Source organism: Canis lupus, chromosome 36 (genome assembly GCF_011100685.1).
Source record: "Canis lupus familiaris isolate Mischka breed German Shepherd chromosome 36, alternate assembly UU_Cfam_GSD_1.0, whole genome shotgun sequence".
In the NCBI taxonomy this organism is placed as follows: domain Eukaryota; kingdom Metazoa; phylum Chordata; class Mammalia; order Carnivora; family Canidae; genus Canis; species Canis lupus.
In genome coordinates, this window is record NC_049257.1 from 10,513,610 (window position 1) to 10,535,681 (window position 22,072).

Consider the following 22,072-nt stretch of genomic DNA (forward strand, 5'->3'; position numbering starts at 1 on the left):
ATTAACTACTTTAGATTTGTTTAAATTCTTTGATGTTAAGACTTCCTTTTTTATATTGTGTATTTTCTTTCCCAAGAAATATTTTTGACAGATTAATTGTATAACGTTGCTGTGTTAAAAACTACTGATAAAAATTTAATGCTAGTTTTAATGGGTGCATTACGCATCACCAATTTTTAAATATCACATCACCTCTTGAGATTTTATAATTTTTACTTATTCTTTTCATCAGTTGTGGTATTTTTTTTTCAGATATCAGGTACTTTTTTTCCCCAAAGAGAGTCAGTGGAGCTTTACACTTTCTAATTCCTTCTCATTTTAATAAGAGTTTGGCTAGGTTAAGGTTTTTTTCACCATAAATCTTTTCTTTGCAAAACTCAGTAGACCAGTCTTAAATAATGTGATTCTTGGGCCATCTGCTTCAGAATCTATGGAGATAAGGTCCAGGAATATGCATTTTAAACAAGCTTTTAAAGTAATTTCACATTTTCAGAACTATTTGCATAGAAATCACTCTTGTCACTACTAAAATTTAGTATATAAAAAGAAAGTGTAATTTTAACACCAACTATTTTTCCTCTTGCATATTATTTGTCGTTTCTGCCTATACAACTTTTTATTATCCTTGAAAACCATGAATTTCAAAGATATTTGTGGCTGTGGGCTATACTACATTGATTTTGCCTGATTGGCCCTTTCAAAATAGAAACAAATATTTCTTTGGCTTAGCATGTTTTTCTATTCCTTCTTGATTATTACTTTCTTCCCCTTCTTCCTCCTTTATATGCATATTGGGTCTTTTCCATTTAGTGAACACGTCTTTTTTTAAATACTTTTTATTTGAAATCATTATAGATTCAGGGTGTATTGCAAAAGTAGTACCGAGAAATGTCCTGTGTGCTTCATCCATATGCCCCTGATGTTATTCCTTACATAATTTTATTACAGTATCAAACCACGAATTTGGTACAGTGTGTCTGTGTAGGTCTGTGTCATTCTGTCACATGCATAGATTTGTGTGATACCCACCACCATCAAGGTACAGAAACGTTCTATCTACACAAAGATCTCTCTCTCTTTATAGTCATGCCCCTGACTCCTTACCATCCCTTGCCCCTGGCAACCACTAACCTATTCTCAACTGATACCATTTTGTAATTTGAGAATGTTATATAAGTGGAATCAACTAGTATGTGACTTTTGGAGACTGGCTTATTTTACTCATTGTAATGCCCTTGAGATCCATCTGTGTTGTTGGGGGTACTAACAGCTGATTCCCTTTAATTGCTAAGTAGTATTCACGAGTATGGATGTACCACAATTTAGCAAGGCTCTTGGTTTTATTATAGTCAAATACATTCTCTGTCCTTTTAGTTCTCAAAGAATTTCTCAAGTTGACTTTGCAAACTACCCACTCACCCACCCACACCCTTTTTCTTTTAAAGGAGTCAATTTACTGTTCATTGTTTCTGTCTGCTTTCTAAATTTGATACACACATTTTTGCCCTTATGAAGTTAATGATTCAGATTTTTCCTTGAAAAGATTTAGTGATTCTCAAATCTTTGTAATATAATTGTAATTAATATTCATATATTGTTGAGAATATAAATGATATTTTAAAAAGTGTTTTTATGTTTCATACAGTCGAGTAGCTTAAAAGCATAGGTCTGGACTCCAGCCGCTCTGTACAAATCCAGACTGCCTTGTTCAAGCTGGAGCACCTTTGATGAGAGCTGGCTGTGAACATATTTACAGCTCGGTGGATTAACAAGGCTGAGGTTCATTAGACAAAAGACAGATGGCTAGTCAGTGAGGTGAGTAAATATAAACACCAGGTGGGCAAGTGATCACCAGCTAGGTTATTTAGGACTCTGCTGCTTTTCTTTTGTTATCTGAAGGTTTGGTAAGGCATCCCTCAATCTGTACCATGTGGAATTACCTGCAACTATCATCCACTACTGGAATGATTATATTTGAAATACCCAGGATTATGCAGTGTGAATGGGTTTTTGAGAAGATGAGTACTGTGTATTATCATGAGAAAACATTACATTGGGAAGGAATGATACACACTTGACCTAGGATGAGTGATGCAGCACCAGAATAATTTTCCCCCAATTTGTTTTATTGTGGTAAAATATACATAATGTAAAATTTAGGATCTTAGCTACTTTCAAGTGTACAGGTCTGTGGTATTAAGTACATTCATATTGTTGTACAACCATCACCAGCATCCATCTGCAGAATTCTTTTCATCTTGCAAAATTGAAACTATATCCTTTAAAGAATAACTCCTCAGTTCTCTTTCCCTCCAGCCTCTGGCAACCATCGCTGTTTTCTGGCTGTATGAGTTTAACTACTCTACGTAACCCATATAAGTGGAATCATACAATACTTTTCTTTTTGTAACTGGTTTATTTCACTTACTGTAATATCCTTAAGGTTCATACATGTTGTAGCATGTGCCAAAATTTCCTTCCTCTTCAAGGCTGAGTAATATTCCATTGCAGGTATATACCGTATTTTATTTACGCATTTGTCTACTGATGGACATTCGGGTTGCCAAAAGAAAGATGGAAGAGGTTGGCCAGAATAACACTGCCAAAAAAAAAAAAAAGAGACATGGAAAAGGAGAACATTAATAGGGTCGAATATTGATGGAAATCAACTGAGATGAAAATGGAGGAAAGGTTGTCAGACTCTGCACAAATTTCAAATGAATTGTAAGAGTGGAAACCATGGATTAAGGGAACTGTAGAAATTGAGGAAGGACATGTGAAGTGTCAGTATCTTTGCAAAAGTCTGTGTGTGATGAAATCAATGAGGATAACATTGCATTTTAAGATAGTGTCAAGAAACCATCTTAAGTTGGCTGGTGGAGATTTGGGCATGTTTGTAGGAATAGGTTATATTAAGAATAGAAAAAAGTAGTAAAGAAAAAGATATTAGAGCTGATAATATATAATATAGATGAAAATGAATTTACAGAGTTTTCCTGGCAAATGTTAAATTATGCATTAAATAATACTATTTTCTTTTTACTAGTTTTCTTCTTACAAGGTAAATCCACCAAAGTGTCCTGCTGGTTTGTGATGGAAACTCAGTTACAAATTTGCTAAGGTTAGAATAAGGACAAAATAAAAATTCCTTGATACAATTTTGTTACTAGAGAACACCATTTTGTAGAAGAATTCAGTCATCTAACCTTCTCTGTAATCCTGATAAGTCTCTTGGAAAAATATCTATTGTCTAAAAGTGAAATTTGATTTTCATTCAGTTCGCATTCCTGCATATTAAATATATGTTTAAATAGTAGTTTATTTTTTGTAAATATAATTGATGCTTTTTAAAAAAATATTCTATATTACAGGAAGCTTTATGCAGAGCATTAAAAAATGGGCAGTTTAAAAATAAATTATCTTTAGTGTTGAAATAGAACATACTAATTTGCCATATACAAAAGGAAATTCTCCTTCATAATTATATCTTGCTCATACTTACAGTTTGTTGTGCTTTTAATTATACAGCAACTGGTGATGATGATGCAGCTCTCAATGGCTAGGGAACATCAGTCCAGGTGCCCTAGGAAATGCCCACATTTGGGATGACTCTTTTATCTGGTTCAGATCTATTTTATTACAATGGAGATTTCTTTTCCAAAGAAATTCCAGCCCACTGAGAGATAAAGACTTTACAAAGGGTTTCAGTTGCCCTTTATCTCCAAAATGCAACATCATGTCCTACTCAGACATTTCAGGCACTGCTTCTGCCTCCTGTATGAAGTCACCAGTTATCTAAGTAGTCTGTCACCAGTTATCTAAGTAGTAGTCTGTCACCAGTTATCTAAGTAGTCTGTCACCAGTTATCTAAGTAGTAGTCACCAATTATCTAAGTAGTCTGGATTCTTATCTCATCAGTGGCTTAGTTAACTCTATCTTTTGGGGGCAGATTACAAAGAACGTCTACTTCGTACAGCTGCGTTTCTAACAGTAAGACTGGGTGACTCTTCTAAAATGGGGAAGTTCTGACCTGTCTCATTACTTTTCTTAGGACATAAAATGTGGCCCAATGGTGATATCTAATCATGATTATCTTACTTCATTTGGGGTACTCATTAGGACTTTAAGGAGCACAATGCAAGCCTTGGAATGCAAGTGATCATAATGTCTAAACTAAGGAGGGATTTTCACAGGGAAGTTGCCAAATTATCATAATTTCCTTTCTTGTAATGTGTATGGCATGCCTTTCATGAAGACACTCAGGGGTAGCTTCCTTAAGTAAAGCTATCTACTGGTTGGATCAATGGATCAATACCATTGATCATACCAGTTGATACCATGTATAGAAGGACGGATTGTATATGGTGCTTTGGATAATCTTAGAACATAAAGAGATCTGTCTGAGAGGTCATTATAATACTGGGATTAAAAATTGCCCATAAAAATCCACTAGGTGAATAATTTATGGAAGGATAAACAAAAGTGAAATGTAATATTAAAATTATATTTTTTAGCTTATTACATGATATGCATGTAACTAGTGAATAAGACTTGGGATCTATGGCATGAAGGAGATGTCTAAACTATTTGAACAACCTTAAAAACTTCCTGTCTACCCATGACATATACCCCAGTGTCTGTGTAAAGCTCAGAGTCTGCCCTTAACAGCTTATTATCCATCACATTTAACTAGCTTTATCTGCCGAACTTTTTCAGATTAACCTCTGTGTCAAGCCATTATACCCAGTTCTGAAAGCTCAACTAGGATGGACACCTCTGCAGCTAGTCCTATAAGGAACTCTCAGCTTCTGCTGAGACAGGAGAAAGGAGAAATGGACAGGAGAAATGGGAAAGCTAGTTTGCTACCCAGAAAGAGGATGATGTGCTCAGTTTGCAGATGGAAAAGTTTAGATGTTTTGTAGGACACTGGAGGTATTGGTAGCAGAGTTGGAGTAGGTTTAGGAAATCAGTTGGGGAGTCATTAGTATAAAATGACAATTGGCCTAGGAGGCAGGATCAGGAGGCCAAAGAAAAGTAAGTGGAGAGGTACTGGGTCGGAAGACAGTCTTGCAGCAAGAAGAGGAAGAGGAGTTAGTGAAAGATTTAGAAGCCAGATGGAGAGGCAGGAAGAGCCTATCCCTGTGCTACCAGCATGAGCTCTCACGATCATCTATAGCTTCAAGTTTAGATTTTTGATGTGCTCTCAAAGTGAAATCATATCCTTATATTTTGTTTGTATTAAAATTTTAATTTAGTAATGGTACACATTTAAAACATACCAGAATGGGACGCCTGGGTGGCTCAGTGGTTGAGCACCTGCCTTTGGCCCGGGGCGTGATCCTGGAGTCCCGGGATCGAGTCCCACTTTGGGCTCCCTGCATGGAGCCTGCTTCTCCCTCTGCCTGTGTCTCTGCCTCTCTCTCTCTCTCTCTCTCTCTCTGTCTCTTATGAATAAATAAATAAAATCTTTAAAAGAAATAAAAAAAAGACATACCAAAATGTTTGGATTCTTTAAAAAAAATGGAAGTGGCTTGGATTTCCCCCAAATAATGATAATCTCTGGAGGAAAAGCAGGAGACCGTTCTAGGAACAGATAATCAAAAATATCAGAAATGTCAGAAGTTAAAGAAAGGCCAGAGAGAATAAGCACTGAGAAAAGATCCTGGTATTCACTGAGACCACTGGAGTTCTTTGAGGAGAGATCTGAGTATTGTGGTAAAGTGAGGTCAGGGACGTGGTACATGGTAAGAAAATGCTGCTGGTCCCAAGCATCCTGCAGAGGAGAATGTGGCAATTAGAACCACACACGGGGCATGTGCTGCTTGTTTTCTATGTGTTGTGTGTGTGAGGCCACTTTCTCTTAGTTTCTTTCCTTTCCCTCTTATTTCCTACCTCTTTCACTACCTCCTATTCTCTAGGGAAATGGAATCCTGGCTAAAAGGCAAGCCTGTCCTCTAATTGTCAGGGTACCCAAACAGACACCACAGTTTCTTAGTGACACTTATGGTCCCGGAAGGCAGAAGTAGACTTTGTTCAAAGTATATCATGTTATGACTGAGTCAACTTATGTGTAAAAGAGCTCTTCAGAAAACAGGAGTCGAGGTACACAGCTTAGAGAAATAGGAACGGAGAGCAGAAAGCTTTGGGCAATTCACCTTGGAGCGGGCAAGTGGGAGCTTGTCTGGAGAAGTCCCTAGGCAACTACAAATACCTACTGCATACGTTTACACTTTCTCAGCTTGCTTCTTCAAGGGCAGGCAGGGAGCATTTAAAGAGTCTGAACCAGCAGGCACCTAATAAAGCATTATTACGTCTCCACCACTATCACTGACCGTTCCCAGCCAGTACTCACAGAGCACCTAAAGCAGAAAGAGCTACTGAACCAAACTCAAGGACTGATTGATTCTGTGGTGCCCACAGGAGCCATTGTTTATGACATTTCTATCCAGCTCCAAGGAAGCATTGACTTGTATGTTTAGTTCTACAACCCATCCATTGAAAGACATTTCCCAAGGGTAGTGGGGGTGAGGAACCTCCTCCAACTCTCTCAGGTTTTCCTCTCTCCTGCTTTTGTGCTCAGGCATCTGTGTAATCCTTATAGGGCTTACACAAAAAGCAGGCAGAGCCAAAGTGTCCATTTTTGAGGTCAACAGAATATAGTAGTGCTCTCAGGCTTGATTTGGAGCCATTCTTGCCTTCCTGATATATATATATTTTTTTTATTAGTTGCCTGTTGTGGCCTCTGAGCCAGGGCAGTGAGCTTTGGGGGTGTATTTGTATTTGCACAATAGATAGCATTTTTTACCTCTGCTTTAAATAAGGGTGATTATCTTACCACCTATCATATATCCATCTGTCTATTCATTATTCAATTCCAATTTATTCATTCATTCATGCATTCACACATTTATTAAACACATTTATTTTATTTTTAAAAAAATATTTTATATTTTTAAAGATTTTATTTATTTATTCATGAGAGACACACACAGAGAGAGGCAGAGACACAGGCAGAGGGAAAAGCAGGCCCCATGCAGGGAGCCCGATGTGGGACTCAATCCCAGGACCCCAGGATCAGGCCCTAGGCTGAAGGCAGCGCTAAACCGTTGGGCCACCAGGGCTGCCCCATTAAACACACTTTAAATGCCATGCCCATCCCAAGGACCACGAAGGGACTAAAAATGTTGCTTACCAACAGGAGGCAAGACCTGAAGAAACGTGGAATCAACTCTTACTAGAATTTGGAGCAGGAAAAGAACCTATGTGACTGCAGGCAAGAAGAAGTGGATTCTAATAAATTTCCTACTAAACAGCTAGTCTAAATGAATATGCTTTCTTTAGATGGTAAGGATTGGACCAGAAATCAAGAGTTCTGGATTTCAAGTCAAATTTTGAACTCCTTGGAGGAAAAATTTGCATATATGCAGAGTCATGGTGGTAATTAGAGTATTAGGCCCCATTTTGAAACACTGTAATCGGGTCTGATTCTAAATTTCATTTCCTGAAGGATTTGCTCGTATCATTTCAAGAGGCTTTAGTCCTTTTAATTGCAAACCCATTTAAAGCCTGAATACTGGATACTGTTCTCCGCCTGGCTGCTGTTGAATAACATGAAGGAATTTCCACAGTTGTGTACATTGGACACTAGAGGGCAGTGTTTTACTTTTTTAAAGATTTACTGTCCAGCTGTACAAAATGCTGAGCTGTAGCTGGAGGGCTTTGTGGGCGTGGAAAAGCTTCAGATATTTGCAGTGAAACCCACCCCTGACTGATCTTCAAAGAGCAGAAGAAATGATTCCATGTGACTCACCGATCCTTAGGCAGAGAATTTGACTAAGCTGTTTGTCTTAATGGTTGAGAAGCTTTCAGGATACTTAGATTTAAACATGTCACTTACAGAGCCCCTCATGAAGATTTGCTTTTTTTTCCCCTTTTTCCCCCTTTTTTGAGAGAGAGAAAGAGCAAGGAGGAGGAGCAGAGGAAGAGAGAGCATCTTAAGCAGGCTCCATGCCCAACATGGGGCTTGAACTCATGATCCTGAGATCATGACCTAGGCCTAAATCAAGAGTTCGACACTTAACTGACCCAGCCTCCCAGATGCCCCAAATTTGCTTTTAAGTACTTTTTCTTTTCTTTTTTTCTTTTTTTTTGCACTTTTCTCTGGCCTATGTTATCACCTTCTGGGGTAGAGGCACTTCGAACATGCTGCACACACAAATGTGTATATATCACAAAATCTTTTGGCAACAATAGGTCCCATTTCCCTTTCACCAGGACTTGCCTATGGACCCCTACTCCAGCCTTCTCTGTCCATCTTAGTGTGTTTGCCTACTTTCTGTTTACCCTTTCTTCTTTCTTTCTCTTTCCTCTTTCTTTCTTTCTTTCTTTCTTTCTTTCTTTCTTTCTTTCTTTCTTTCTTTCTTTCTTTCTTTCAAGATTTTATTTATTATTCATGAGAGACAGAGAGAGAGAGAGAGGCAGAGACACAAGCAGAGGGAGAAGCAGGCTCCATGCAGGGAGCCCGACGTGGGACTTGATCCCAGGCCCTGGGCTGAAGGCGGCGCTAAACCGCTAAGTCACTCGGGCTGCCCATTTATTTCTGTAGTTTCTCATTTATTTCTGTAGCTTCTCATTTAGTATATTTTCATGGATGTTTGTGTATGTTATCTCTGCAATTAGAATGCAAACTCCCCGGGGTGCTTTGGTAGCTCAGTCGGTTAATCATCTGCCTTTGGCTCAGATCCCAGGGTCCTGGGATGGAGCCCTACGTCTGCCTCTGCTCAGCAGGGAGCCTGCTTCTCTCCCTCTCCCTCTGCCTGTTGCTCTCCCTGCTTGTGTTTTCTCTCTGTCAAATAAATAAAAATAAAATCTTAAAAGAATGTAAACTGACAACAGGAGATGTGTTTTACATTTCTCTTTCATACCCTCCGGTGCTCACGATAGGACATGGAAGAGATGTTCAATGGAACCTTTCTGAATTAAATGAAGTGAGAGGTAATACCAGCAGGACAAGCATGGATTTAGTGGTAAATTGCCTGAAGGGCATCTTTGGTAAAAATTTTATATCTGCGTATGTAAAACCCTGATTTCCATTCCTAGAACCTATTCTTGCCACTCTATATCACTATTCCAATTTTCCTGTTTTGTGTCTTGTTTTATCAGGACCCAAATGAGGGCACTAATAGGGAAACCAGTCCTGAAACATACCTGCATGATTTCCTGTAAATTACTAGATACACTGTCCTCTTGTCTACTTCCATTGTCCTTACAAATAGCCAGTCCTAATGATGGTAATTTCTTGGCTAAAATTTCTGGAAAGTTCACAAGGGAGATATTTCAGGTGACATTGTTTCTAGAAACCTAAAGCTTTCAGAGGAAACCCATGGAAAAAAAAAAAAAAAAGAAACCCATGAGAAGGAAAATGGATATATTTTTCTCTTTCCTGAATCTCTTAACCTCTTACTATTGTCATTAAACACCTCATTTAACTTGATACTGTACTTTGATATTCTAATACAGCCCCTTTGATGGAATTATGGAGGGATATGTTGGATGGTTTGTGGGGAGAATGGAAGGGAAAGCAGAGACTAGTTAAATGATTGCTACTGAATTTTCCCATGTAAGATCTGAGAGCCTAACCAAGGAGAGAGGGAAGAATGGAGGTATATTAAGAGAGCAAAACTGTCAGGATCTAGTGATCAATTGGAGGGAAAAGAGTAGGATCATTTCCAGGGAAAAGGAGGGAAGAGAGTAGGATCATTTCTAGAATCTTGAATGGTTTAAGGTGTCATTATGAGTACAGGAAACAGAAGAGGAACAACAGATTCAGGGCCAAGTGGAAGAGTCTGGGTTTATCATGAGCTGTCTGTAAGACATCCAAGTCATATTGAGAGGATCTAAGAGATCAGAATGTGGAGTATGGAGAGAGATCTGGGGCAGAGATTTGGAGCTGGGACCCATGTAAGCTTGATGATAGAAGCTCTAAGTGGGTTTGAGATGGCTCACATTAAATGACTGATAATGAAATTGGGGAAAAATATTTATAGGGTAAGAAGAGGAAGACGAGCCAGAAAAGCAAACTGTCCAGGACTGTGGTTATGGACGCCAAAGGAGAATATAGATTGAAGAAGAAGGCATGGCCGAAAGAGCTTAGCAGTAGGTCTGAAAGGAAAGGTAAGACTGGGAATTATGCAACTAGAAGGTCAGGTTCCAAAGAGCCTTAGAACATGGTTTATTCATATATGTGCTATTATATATTCCAATTTATATATTCATCTTCCAAAGAGCCTTAGAATAAACATGCTTTGGGATTCCCCACAGAGCCAGGTACAGTGTTAAGCATGTGGGACGTACACAATGGATGTTCTACTTGTTGAGCTGAGTTTTGCAAGAGTGACCATAAAACACCTTACTTATTCTTAAATAAGGAGGGGAAGAAGGATATGCTCCCCAGAATGGGGGAATACTTTTCAAACTTCAGAGAATCCGGATCCTCACTCCTTCTGATTCAGACTTCTACAAACCCCCATAATTCCTTCTCTCAGTTGATAATCATTTCATGTAGTTAGAGATGATATGGAGGGGGAGGTTTTGAACTGTGACTATTACCGACATGGGGAAAGATGAGATGGGAACCACAAGGACATGGCTATATAAAGGGTTAATTGTATATATGTTTTAATCATGTCAATTTTTGCGTGTATGCCTTAGGTCTTTTATATAAATTAGTGTGTTAGTGGCAAATAAATATGTGGTACTCACTTTCAAAATAGTTTGGTGTTTCTTATGTGCCCCATTGTACCATAATTCAACACATAGATCTTTGCTAAGAGAGATGGAAAATAGCATGCATCCATGGTTGGATTCATTAAATACATATTGAGCACTAATGAAGTACCAATTAGACATTGTGATTCATTTAAAAAAAATAAGCCAGTCTCATAAATAAATAAGAGACTACTTGGCTTGCCTGGAAGACTTGTTCCCTCCTTTTATAAGGCTGACTTCTCAACCCTAGTAGATGAAATGTCGTTTTCCCAGAGAGGCCTTTCCTGACTACTTAAATGAACCCCCTCCTCATTATTCTATTTCATTGCATCCTGCTCACAGTTTCTAATTGTGTACACACACCTATTTCTTTACTTGATTGGTGTCTATCATGAACTCTTTGAAAGCTAGCATCAAATCGGTTTTGCAACATGTTCAGAAGGTAGGGGAGTACCTACTGAGAAGTAAGAGGCATTTAATAAATATTTGTGGAGTAGATGTATATGTTTCTTGTTCTATATGTAAAAACAGAGTGTTTTGTAAATATGTTCAATTCTACTCTTAGTATTATTTTTGTTAAATAAATATCATGATGCCATATCCATTAGCAGCTAGACCCCTAGTGACAACCAAATCATTTGTCAAAACTGATTAATAAAAAAAAAAGTGATTCATTAATGAGATATTGGATTTAGTAAGGTTAGATTTAGTAGGTAAGATTTTCAGGTAAAATGTTTGAATATTTGAATTCTTTTTTTTTTTTTTTAAGATTTTTATCTATTTATTTGAGAGAAGGAGAGAGAGCCAGAGAAAGTATGGTGAGAGGAGGGAGTGAGAGCAGGGGGTGGGAGGAGGGAGAAGCAGCATCCCTGTTGAGCCTGATGGGTGGGCCCCAGGATCATCAGGATCATGACCAGAGCCAAAGGCAGACACTTAACCAACTGAGCCATCCAGGAGCCTAAAATATTTGAATTTGAAGGTATAATGTGCCAACAAAATTAAGCTTTATGAAGGGCTGATATTTCTCAGTTTCCAACAGATGTTTACAGCTGGGTGGCTGGTATCTTTTCTGACTGGGCTGGTGTCAGAAGGCTGATTGTTCAGTTTTTATTTGTATCACTATAAATACTGCTACAATAAACATCACTATAGAAATACCACTACGATGATGCTATCTTTTGTCAACTACATTAAAAATAGGATTTCTGGTTCAAAAGCATGTGAAGTTTTACCTTTAATAGATAACTTCTTATTTCTTCCTAAAATGTTCGTGGTAATTTAAACTCTCAGTTTTGATGTGAATAGTATCTATTTCCCTGCATCCTTGCCAGCACTGGGGTTACTTTTTTTTTAATTATTGCTAATCTGAAGGTCATATGCTTTTTTGCTTATATTGATATATGTGCTATTATATATTCCAATTATGAGCAATACTCTTATTACCAATAGAAAGTCTACTTTATCATCGTATTAAAGCCTTTTAACATAGTGTTGAGTTGACTTGTTATTGCCTCATTTATAATTTTGCATTCAAATTTAGAAGAGACCTTGATCTACACTTTTAAAAACTATTTTATCAGGATTTAAAAATTTGGATTATCATATCTTCATACAATAATTCAGAGGAACTCACTATCTCTGTTGCATGGAATAGTTTAATAAGCAGATTACCTGATTTTAAGATTTCAAAATACAATTTATTTTAATATAATTGTGTTAATGTACTAAAAAAATGTGAAGGGATATTACATTTTCTAGAATTGAAATTTTTTTCAAATTTCACTCTGCCCTGAAAACACATATAGGGCATAATTGAAAAGGGGTACGTTTATTTTTCCTCAGAAAGCGCTAAGCCTTAGACCATTTTCACAAAGCAATTTTGTAGGAAACATGAATGAGAACTACCCACATAAAGACAGTTCACACCACCATAATTTTCTTTACAGAAACAAAATCTTTAAAACGAATCAAGGAAATTAAAGGGAAAGTTTTAGGTGGTTTGAATACGAGGCTATATCCATGCATATTTCATAATAAGCACAGAGTTGCAGAGAGTAGTACCTCATTTGGGATAAGAGTAGAGAGTGGTTGTGGCTCCTAGTTAGATCCATTCTACCGAGCTTAAGAGTTATTTATTTATTCATTTATGAAATATCCACATCACCAACCATAAGAAATGACCTGCTCATTCTCTGAAATCATAGCATTTGTCAACATAAATGTATGCTTTGAATCCTTTCCCCTAGTCATCCAGTTGGATTTCAATTCCATTTCTTCTACTTTCTGTTTAATTGAAAATTAATTACCTTACAGGCAAGTCCCAGGACTCCCATCCAGAATATGTTGCCTTGTTTATTTCTTTCTTTGCCTTGACCAATTAAAACTTCTGGAATCCACTGAGATTTTTATATGATGAAGTTGACTATTTTGCATAATTCAGGAGCAAAATCTATTCTGGTAACGACTATTTAACTGTAATTTCAAAACCATCTCCTGTAGAGTCACAATCATTCTGTAAGAGTACTACAGTTCTAATAACAAATGTTTGGATTGATAGTGTCGATCTCCTTAATACCATACAGCAAATAATTTTGTGAAGTAAAGACATTAATGTAGTCTAAAAAGCAATGTAAAGCCTGAACAATCAGCATAAGGGAAAGTGACCTATTCCATGTAGTCTACATAATTGCTCTGAAGCAGCAAATCCCAACAGAATGTGCATGGATACGCTTTTGAGAAAAATTTATGAACAAGGAATAAGGAAGGAGTTTGTGCATCTCAGCTTCTCAGAAAGAAAAGATCATGTATCCTCATGTATCTTACTTTGTTTAGACAAGTGATTAATTATGTAGAATTACAGAGACTAGCAGAGTTTTGAACACTATCCATGCCCCTATTTTTGAGTTTTTTGAAATTGGAAATACTGGAAATTAAGCTTTTAATCAGAGAGATATGTGAAAATATACTTGTTGTAGATCATGAGCACAAAATGAGAAACAAAAGAGGTGCAGATATGGGAGGCGTAAGAGGAATATGGAAGTGCTAGTGAGTTTCAGAGAAAAAATAGACATTTTATGTAGACACTGGTCTAAGCATAGAAAAAAATTCTGGAAGAATACATAAGAAACTTTTAATTGTAGTTGTTTTTATAAGAGAGGAAATCACCTTTCATATTAAAGCTTTCTATGCTGAATTGAAAAAGAAAAAAGAGAAGACATTTTAGGAGCAAGCTTAACATTCCAAAGGAAGAAAATTTGTAATTATTGAAACAAAAATTATTAGGTTCCAAAAAATTTTTGTCTCCCGAAGGGCATTAAAAATGCTGAGATACTTCTAAAAACTGTTTTTTCCCCTATTACTATTCAGTATATAATCTTATATTTAATTATTAAACATGTCTGTAGGTAAGTTTTCTGTTGTTGAGAGTGAACCAAGATATTACTGAGATCAACTAAATTTCTTAATTTTAACTTTAGCATGGAGGTAAAACATTCTGAGGGTTTATTTGTGTTGCAGAGAGGGACCCAGCTTTCATCATAATTATTATTTCTATGTTTATATTATTTATATCCTATTAACCAAATTGACAGCATTCTATATTAATGAGTAGCTTTTTCTGCACTTGACTGCCTAAGATGCTTTCACATTTCTATAGTTCTCTTATGATATTTATAAAACTGCATGCATATTCAGTAAGAAATTATATAAACTACATAAACCAACACCGTTAATTGCACACTGTTGAACTTAGCTTCTTTTGAAGGTTTTGTGTTTTGATCAGGACTGTGGAGGTGCTTAAAAAAAAAGGATTTAAAAAAAAAACTACAAATAGGGAAAGATTGAGGCTTGCTAATATGGAACCCATTCTAGTTGCTTAAAAAAGAAAAGTATGTAGGAAGAGCCTATAATTTTCACTACTATCTTTGGGCCTGGAAGAATGCCCAGGTTGGTGACAAAGGGAACTTTGGGGGAAGACTCTAAATCTACCACACTGTAAGAGAGAAAATGGAAAATCAGATGGATAGCTTCATTAAAAACATAAGCCACGTAAAATCTTCGAGAGTTAAAGGAATAATAGCAGGATTTCTATTGATTTTTTCCAAATTGAAATATTACTATGATTTAACAATTTAAATTATTTTGACAAGAAGCAGAGATGCAGCTGTAACCCATTAACTACAGTCTAAGTCTTTATGAATTTGCTCTTGGGGCCGGGATTCATACACTCAACTGTGACCCAACCTTGAAACCTTATTGTCTTCTCTGATCTTTTAGTTTATTTTTCTTAAGATTTGATTTATTTATTCATGAGAGACACACAGAGAGAGGCAGAGACATCGGCAGAGGGAGAAGCAGGCTCCCTGAGGGGAGCAGAATGCGGGACTCTATCTCAGCACCCCGGATCACATGCTGGGTTGAAGGCAGATGCTCAACCACTGAGCCACCCAGGTGCCCTATCTTCTTTGATCTTAATCATTTTTTTGAATACAATTTCTCGTGCATCCGTCCCTTCTTTTTTCAGGTGGTATTTTATGATCTCTAGAACACTGCTTCTCATACTTTAATGTACACCTAAATTTCCTGAAGATTTTATTAAAATGCAGGCTCTGACCCCAAAGGCCTGAGAGTTTGCAATGTAATAAGTTCCCCATGAGGCCGATGCTGTGGGCCTGAAGCCTGTACTTTGACTAGGAAGGGACTCTAGAATGCTGCAACATCTCCCCGAATGATTATCATTAGATTGATCTTTCTATAACACTATTTTACTGAAAGTCTTCCTTTGCTGGAAAACATTCAGGGATCTACCAAATCTAGTTTAAAGCCCAAATCAAGTCATTTACCACCTTCATGATTTTGAAATAACTAACTTTATTTTCCACCACTCCTTTAAAGGAAAATCTGAGTTTTAGTCAAACTAATCAAATATCCTCTCTCTGATGAAGTTCCAGTTCCACTCAAGAGGTGGACCCAGTAGGACTCCTGGCTCTTCCCCTCTCCATTTTCCAAATCCATCCCAGAAGAAGGGAGAGAAAAGCAAACTTTAGGCAAGCCCTGAGTTGAGGGATGGGGGAGAAGTTGCTGTTTTGAACTCACACAGGATGGTAGTTCTGGCCTCTGCAGGAGGCCACTCAGCCTGGTTGTAGGAGGCTAAAATAGAAACTTTTCCCTTCATTTCCTTTGGGATTCGCAATGCCAGGCCCTGTGCCTGCAGTGACTGAAAGCTGCTCGGGTATCCCCAGCAGAACAAGGGGGAATGTAGGTACCTGGTGCTTGTGGGCAGCTGACTTCAGGCCCCTCCGTACTTTCCCTTCCCCAAGCCTTGGGGCTGGGAAAGGACAATCTTGCGTTTGTGGCCATGAGGAATTTAACTGTGCTTTTCTGGTATCCTCTTCATTAGGTTTAATTAGCAATGTTCTACTTGCTTTATAAAAAAAGTTTGGAAGTATTCTTTCCTTTTCTATGTTCTGGAATGCTTTAAGAATAATTAGAATCATCTGGTGTTTGGAGGTTTTGTAGAATTCTCTTGTGAAGCCATCTGGGCCTGTTGCCTTTTTAAGGGGGGTAGGATTTTAATAATTTTTCTTCTTTTTTTTTTTTCCTATGGAAATTAGTCTACTTAAGCCACCTATTTTGAGTGGTATCAGTTTTGATCAATTAAACTTACTGGGAAATTACTATTTCATCTCTGTGTTATTTTCATAGAGTTGTATAAAATAGTGTTTTCTGTGTTTTAATTCATTCTTTTCCAGGGATTATTTATTATTGTGCATATTTATGCTTCTCCCTTTTTTCTCTGAATAAGTTACCAAATGATTTCTACCCTCCCAGGAACCAGCATTTTAATTTATTAATTCGAATATTTTTCTAATAATTAATTTCTGCTTTTTTTTTTTTTTTTTTTTTTTTTACCATTTCCTTTCTTGTGCTTTACAATGTTTGTATGTTTGTTTTTTCACAGGATTTCAGGTTGGGATTTTAATTCATTTATTGTTATTCTTTCATTTTTATTGATGTTAAGGGCTTAAGGCTGTGAATTTCTCTTTAATCACAGCTTTAATGATATCCCATACAGTCTGTTTTTATTAGCATTATTTTTAAAAGAAATTATGAAATTTAATTTAGCATTTTCCTTTTACTGAAGAGTTGTTCAGTAGAAAGTTTACATTTTCAGCTGGAAAAGACACTTTAGAAATTAACTTCTTGTTAATTTCTATTAATATTGTGCTCTGATCAGAGAATGCTATTTGAATTATTTCTATATTATGAAAATGAGGATTTCTATGTGATATAATATATGCTAAGTTTATGTGAATGTTCCATATGCCATTGAGAAGAAGGTGTGTAAATTATTATTGGTGGTAAAATTCAATATAGATTTGTAAGATCAACTTTATTCATGGCATGAGGAGTGTCTTATATCCTTCCTTGGTTTTCATCCACTTGATTTTCTTGATCTGGGAATGATATGTTAAAGTCTTATGATATTATTTTGTTTTTGACTGTTTCTCCTGACATTTCTGGGAGTTTCTGTTATATAAATGTGGTGGTTATATTCACAGTTATTTAAGAATATTATCTTTGTTATGAATTATGACCTTTATCATTTTAACATTATCTTTCCTTGTTTCATTTTATGCTTTTTGTGATGATTTATACCTTGTCCAATATCAAGATGTCAACCTTGCATTTATTTAAAGTAACTAATGCACTTTAAAAAAAGATTTTATTTATTTATTTGGGAGAGAGAGAGAGAACAAGAAAGAATGAGGGGCAGAGGGAGAGAGAAAAAGAGAAGCAGCCTTCCCAATGAGCAGGGAGCTTGATGTGGGGCTCGATTCCAGGACCCTGGATTCATGACCTGAGCCAAAGGCAGACCCCCAACTGAGCAAGCCACCCAAGTCTCCCTAAAGTAACAAATACACTTTCGATCTACAGATAAAAACTACTCAGTGAAGGTCACTAACCATTTCAGTTCCTACTCTGTTAGAGCCATATACTGTAGGGTCTTCAGGATTCTAGGTTAACAGGTTATTTTCATTATTTCAGGTCATCCACAGTATTAGGAAAACAAGACTTTATGGCAGGTTAGATGAAATGCACTGCTGGCAGCCAAATCCAGCCCCTTATATTCCATACTCGTTCTTTAGATCTTCTGCTTTGTTGATGTAAGCTTTCATGGCATCTTCGGTGGAAATCCCTTTCAGCTGATTTCAGGCCTCCCACTTGGCCTTGCCTTTGAGATCTGGCAGCCCAGGCTGCTCTGTGCTTGTGTCATCCACAGTTGCTTGTTCATAATGACTGTAGGTGAATGGCATCTCATTGTCTGCTGGCTTGGTCTTGAGGTGCTTAGAGTCCTCAGCAGCTTTGTCAAACTCAGCCTCAGACATGCCCGCGGGGTTGCAAGGATTCCGGGGAACCCTGCACTTTTATTTTTTATATTTGCCGGATAAAACTTTGTCCATCTCTTTATTTTTGACATTCCTTGAACCCCTTAAGGATGTTGATAGTATATAGTAGAGTTGGGTTTTACCTTGTGAATCAGTCTGAAAATCTCTTTAATAAGTACTTTTTTAAAAGATGTTATTATTCATGACAGGCAGAGAGAGAGAAAGAGGCAGAGACACAGACAGAGGGAGAAGCAGGGTCCTCACAGGGAGACTGACATGGGACTTGATCCCTACACCCGAGATCACACCCTGAGCCAAAGGCAAATGCTCAACCGCTGAGCCACCCAGGCATCCCTTTAATAAGTAAATTCACCTCATTTACATATATTGACATGACTAATATGTTTGGTCACATCAGTAATCAACTCTGTTATTATTTTTTTATATTTACTGTATATATTGTCATAGTTGCTATGTTTCACCATGTGGTCTATTTCCTTGCCTTTTTTATTTTTATTTTTTTAGGGATCTGGGGTGGACAGACTATTTAACTTAGTTTAGGAAAATTTGTATTTTTTTCTAGTGATTACCTTTAGTACCTTAGTCCCTTTATTCCTTATTTAGGCTTCTACTATTTGATTTGTCAGCTTAAGATGACATCCTTTTATCACTTTTATCACTACACAGTATTCAGAAAATGCATTTCATTTTTTCCCTTTCTTTCCCTTTTTTCCCTCCCATTTACTTAACCATATTTTGAAATTCTGTCAAAATATTTAACGGGCACATGCTGTTCTTTCATTGTTTGCCCCACCTTTCTTCTAGTCTTTAATCTATAATTAAATATATATATTAAATATCTTCAGTGCTCACCAAAGGTCCCTTTGCTGAAGTTTCTGGCTGGCTGAAGCTCTCACTCTAGTAGATTCCTAAGGGAAGGCTTGTGAGGACTGTATTCTTTGGATTGTTGCATGTTTAAAGTTATTTTCTATTGCCTTGATTCCACATGCAAAGGCAAGAGATTTGAGAGGTTCACTGTGATTTCTGGTTTGAGAATGCCTGATTCTGTTGGGTGGAGAAGTATAATTTTATCCCTGTGGAGAAGCAGGTTGGTGTATCTTCTGGCTCTGATTCTCTTTGGTTTCTTTGTTTTCCTTGACTTAAACACTCTGCTGCCTTTACCACCTAACCTCCAAGGGATGCCCCCACCTACGGCCCTCCCTTTCCTTCAGGGGCCGTACTGTTTCCAGGACTGTTGCTTCTGCTCCGGTGCACTTTTCTGCTCTTCCTTTCAATTCTTCAGGAGCCAGTGCCCTGATACAACAGGTCTTATCTTTGTTCCTACCATTTTTCCAGTCCACGTGGAACTCTCTCCTTCTGAGAGTGATATTCTATCTTTGTGGAGTCTGTTGCTGCTGTACCCCACTATCTTCTTGCTTTTGATCTGGCCTGGGCCTTGAAGTGGTTCTCCAGATTTGGATGCTTATACCCTACTTACATGTAAATTGAGATTTGTCACAATCTCGGTCTCCCAGTTATGTGGCAGGCATGGGTTATGGATAGTTTTATTTGCTCCCTTTTTGGATATGCGTGGTTTGGGGGAAAGTGAACAGAGATTTGAATTTAGGCAGTCACCACCCTCCTATGGGAACTCAAAGGGCAACAGAGTCACTTTTTTATTTCAATAATTTGAGTTTAATTGTACTATAGGAACTTTGAGGGCACACTTAATACATTATCAGGCATATAGTAAGTCATAATTAAGTATCTGATGGAGGAATGTATTAATAGATACTATAATTCACTTTACTTTAGCAAAAGAGATTATGGAGGAACTACTCTAATATTTATGATGAAATAATCATGTCTAAATTGTATTAGTTGCTAACTCAGTGGCTTAATTGTTGCCAGTCTACCAGTGATATATTATGAAAATTAAATACAGAAATTGTTTCATGCATTTGGATACAATTCTCAGGGATGAAGTGAGGTGAGCACGTATCAGAAGAGATAACATGGTAAAAGTGATTTTTTTCCACTAATGATGCATGACGTTAGGTGAAACTTTTAGGTAAAGAAAACAATAAGCTATGCCTTGTGTTTTCTTTGATTAAAAAATTACATATATTAAGTTCTGTACTTCTAACTACTTGGAAGGATGTCATGTAAGAAAAAAAAACAACTTAAAAAAATCCATGGAATCTCGCCAATGATTTTGATCAGGGAATGTTGGCAGACTGAACGAAGTATCTGAAAAAGTAAATGTTGCCAAATAATTTCAATGTTTATAGCAACTGGTTTCTTAAACTTAGTTGTGTAGCTCTGTGAGGACACAAAAATGAAGTAAATCAGAAAAGATAAATCAGTACCACTTTCAGGGGATGGTACTGACAATGGCTCCCATCTTTCTTAGAGCAGAAGTTTTTACAGTGATGAGCATGCTCCATATCTGGGCTATCCGATGATGGCTACTAGCCATGTGTGGTGAATGGACAGAGGAACTAAATTTTTAATTTGTCTATTTTAATTAATTCATGTAACTACTTGTGGTTCATGGCTACCATATTGGACACTGCAGGTATCCAGAAAGACATTCATGAGCTCGGGCTTGAAGTTATCTCATATGGGGGAGATAAAAAGACAGAAGAGAAATTCGGGTGGCACAAAGAAGTGAGGATTATCTGTCTGTTACCTACCTGTTTATCTGCCTATCCATCTATCTATCGGAGAAAGAGCAAGTGACTATTTCAGGAGGAAAGAAAGAGGAAATGCTCTTTTCTACTCTTGGGTGAGTCCAGGACTACTTATTATAGAGTTTTAGTCTTTTCATTTTCTGCCTCTGCTGCTTTGTATCAGACTATGACATCCACCTTTAGATTTAACTCTCTGAACCCTTGTGAAATCCATACATAGACTATCACTTGGTAAGTTGAATATTTTGAAAATGAATTAAGGAACACATATACACTCACATTAAACACACACTAAGTCCACCCCCATATTTGTCCTGCTGTTAAGCCAAGAGCTATGTAGAAATTTGCTAACCAGACCTATAGTTTCCTGGTTTGTTGGATGGCTTATGGCCTAGGTTTCTCGGATTTAGGACTCAGGTTGCCTGAGTTTCGATTCTGGATCTCCCATTTATTAGATGTGTGACTCTTGGAAACATACTTAACTTTTGCATTGGTTTTCCCATACAGTTGTTATGAAGGTCAAATGAACTCATAGTTGTAAAATACATAGAATAATGCTTTACACAGCTTATTGAACAAGTTAAATTAAAATTTCAGTAAAAATTAGATGCTACCAGTATTAATGACAGTTTCTCACTTAATTTTCTCATTCACCAGAGCTCGTTCAAGTACCTGTCAAATGACAGACATCAGGAACTCCATCGGGGGACTGACCAGGTTGGTACTGACTTAGTAGGTTTCATATCTGATAGGCTTCATGATCAGGGTCTCAAGATGGTAGCACAAGCTCATTGTTCTCTACTGCCAGGCAAGCAGAGAGTGGAAGAAGTGCTGAGACTTTTAGTGAGATAAATTTGAAATAACTGCAAATAGGAAAAACATATCTGATTTTGCCATGAAACACCTTCCAGTTTAGTAATTCTGAGACAGATCTATTTGCAAAATGTGAGTAGGTACCTAGGTTAGGCTGATAGAACACTCAACATTCTGTTGCTAAGGTTCTAAGCCTATTTGTGGTATTCTATTTTTAGAGTGTACAAGAATGAATCAGAGGCCTATGATTAATTATTAATGATGTGAAATAACATCGTCGGATGATAGAATGTAGAAAGTTTTAATAACTGCTGCTTTGAGGATTACTTTTAACAGATACACAAAAGAATTTTCGAAGTTGTATTTTACCCCCTTGGAACATTGCTTGTTTTGAAGTAATTTTCTCTTAAA

At 37.1% G+C, this 22,072-nt stretch overlaps 1 long non-coding RNA gene and 1 pseudogene across 2 annotated transcripts; both read right to left on the bottom strand.

Moving 5' to 3' along the window:
• Positions 1–312: 312 nt before the first annotated feature.
• Positions 313–21,819, bottom strand: LOC111094251. 2 transcript variants are annotated; one of them, XR_005384487.1, is made up of 4 exons: positions 21,521–21,819; positions 3,503–3,583; positions 2,429–2,599; positions 313–428 (listed from the first exon to the last, which is right to left on the bottom strand). It is a non-coding gene; the product is annotated as an uncharacterized LOC111094251 (long non-coding RNA). The 2 variants fall into 2 exon arrangements; XR_005384486.1 differs by lacking the exon at positions 313–428 and having other exon boundaries at positions 2,226–2,599.
• LOC100688549 lies at positions 17,892–18,155 on the bottom strand (annotated as a pseudogene).
• Positions 21,820–22,072: the final 253 nt, after the last annotated feature.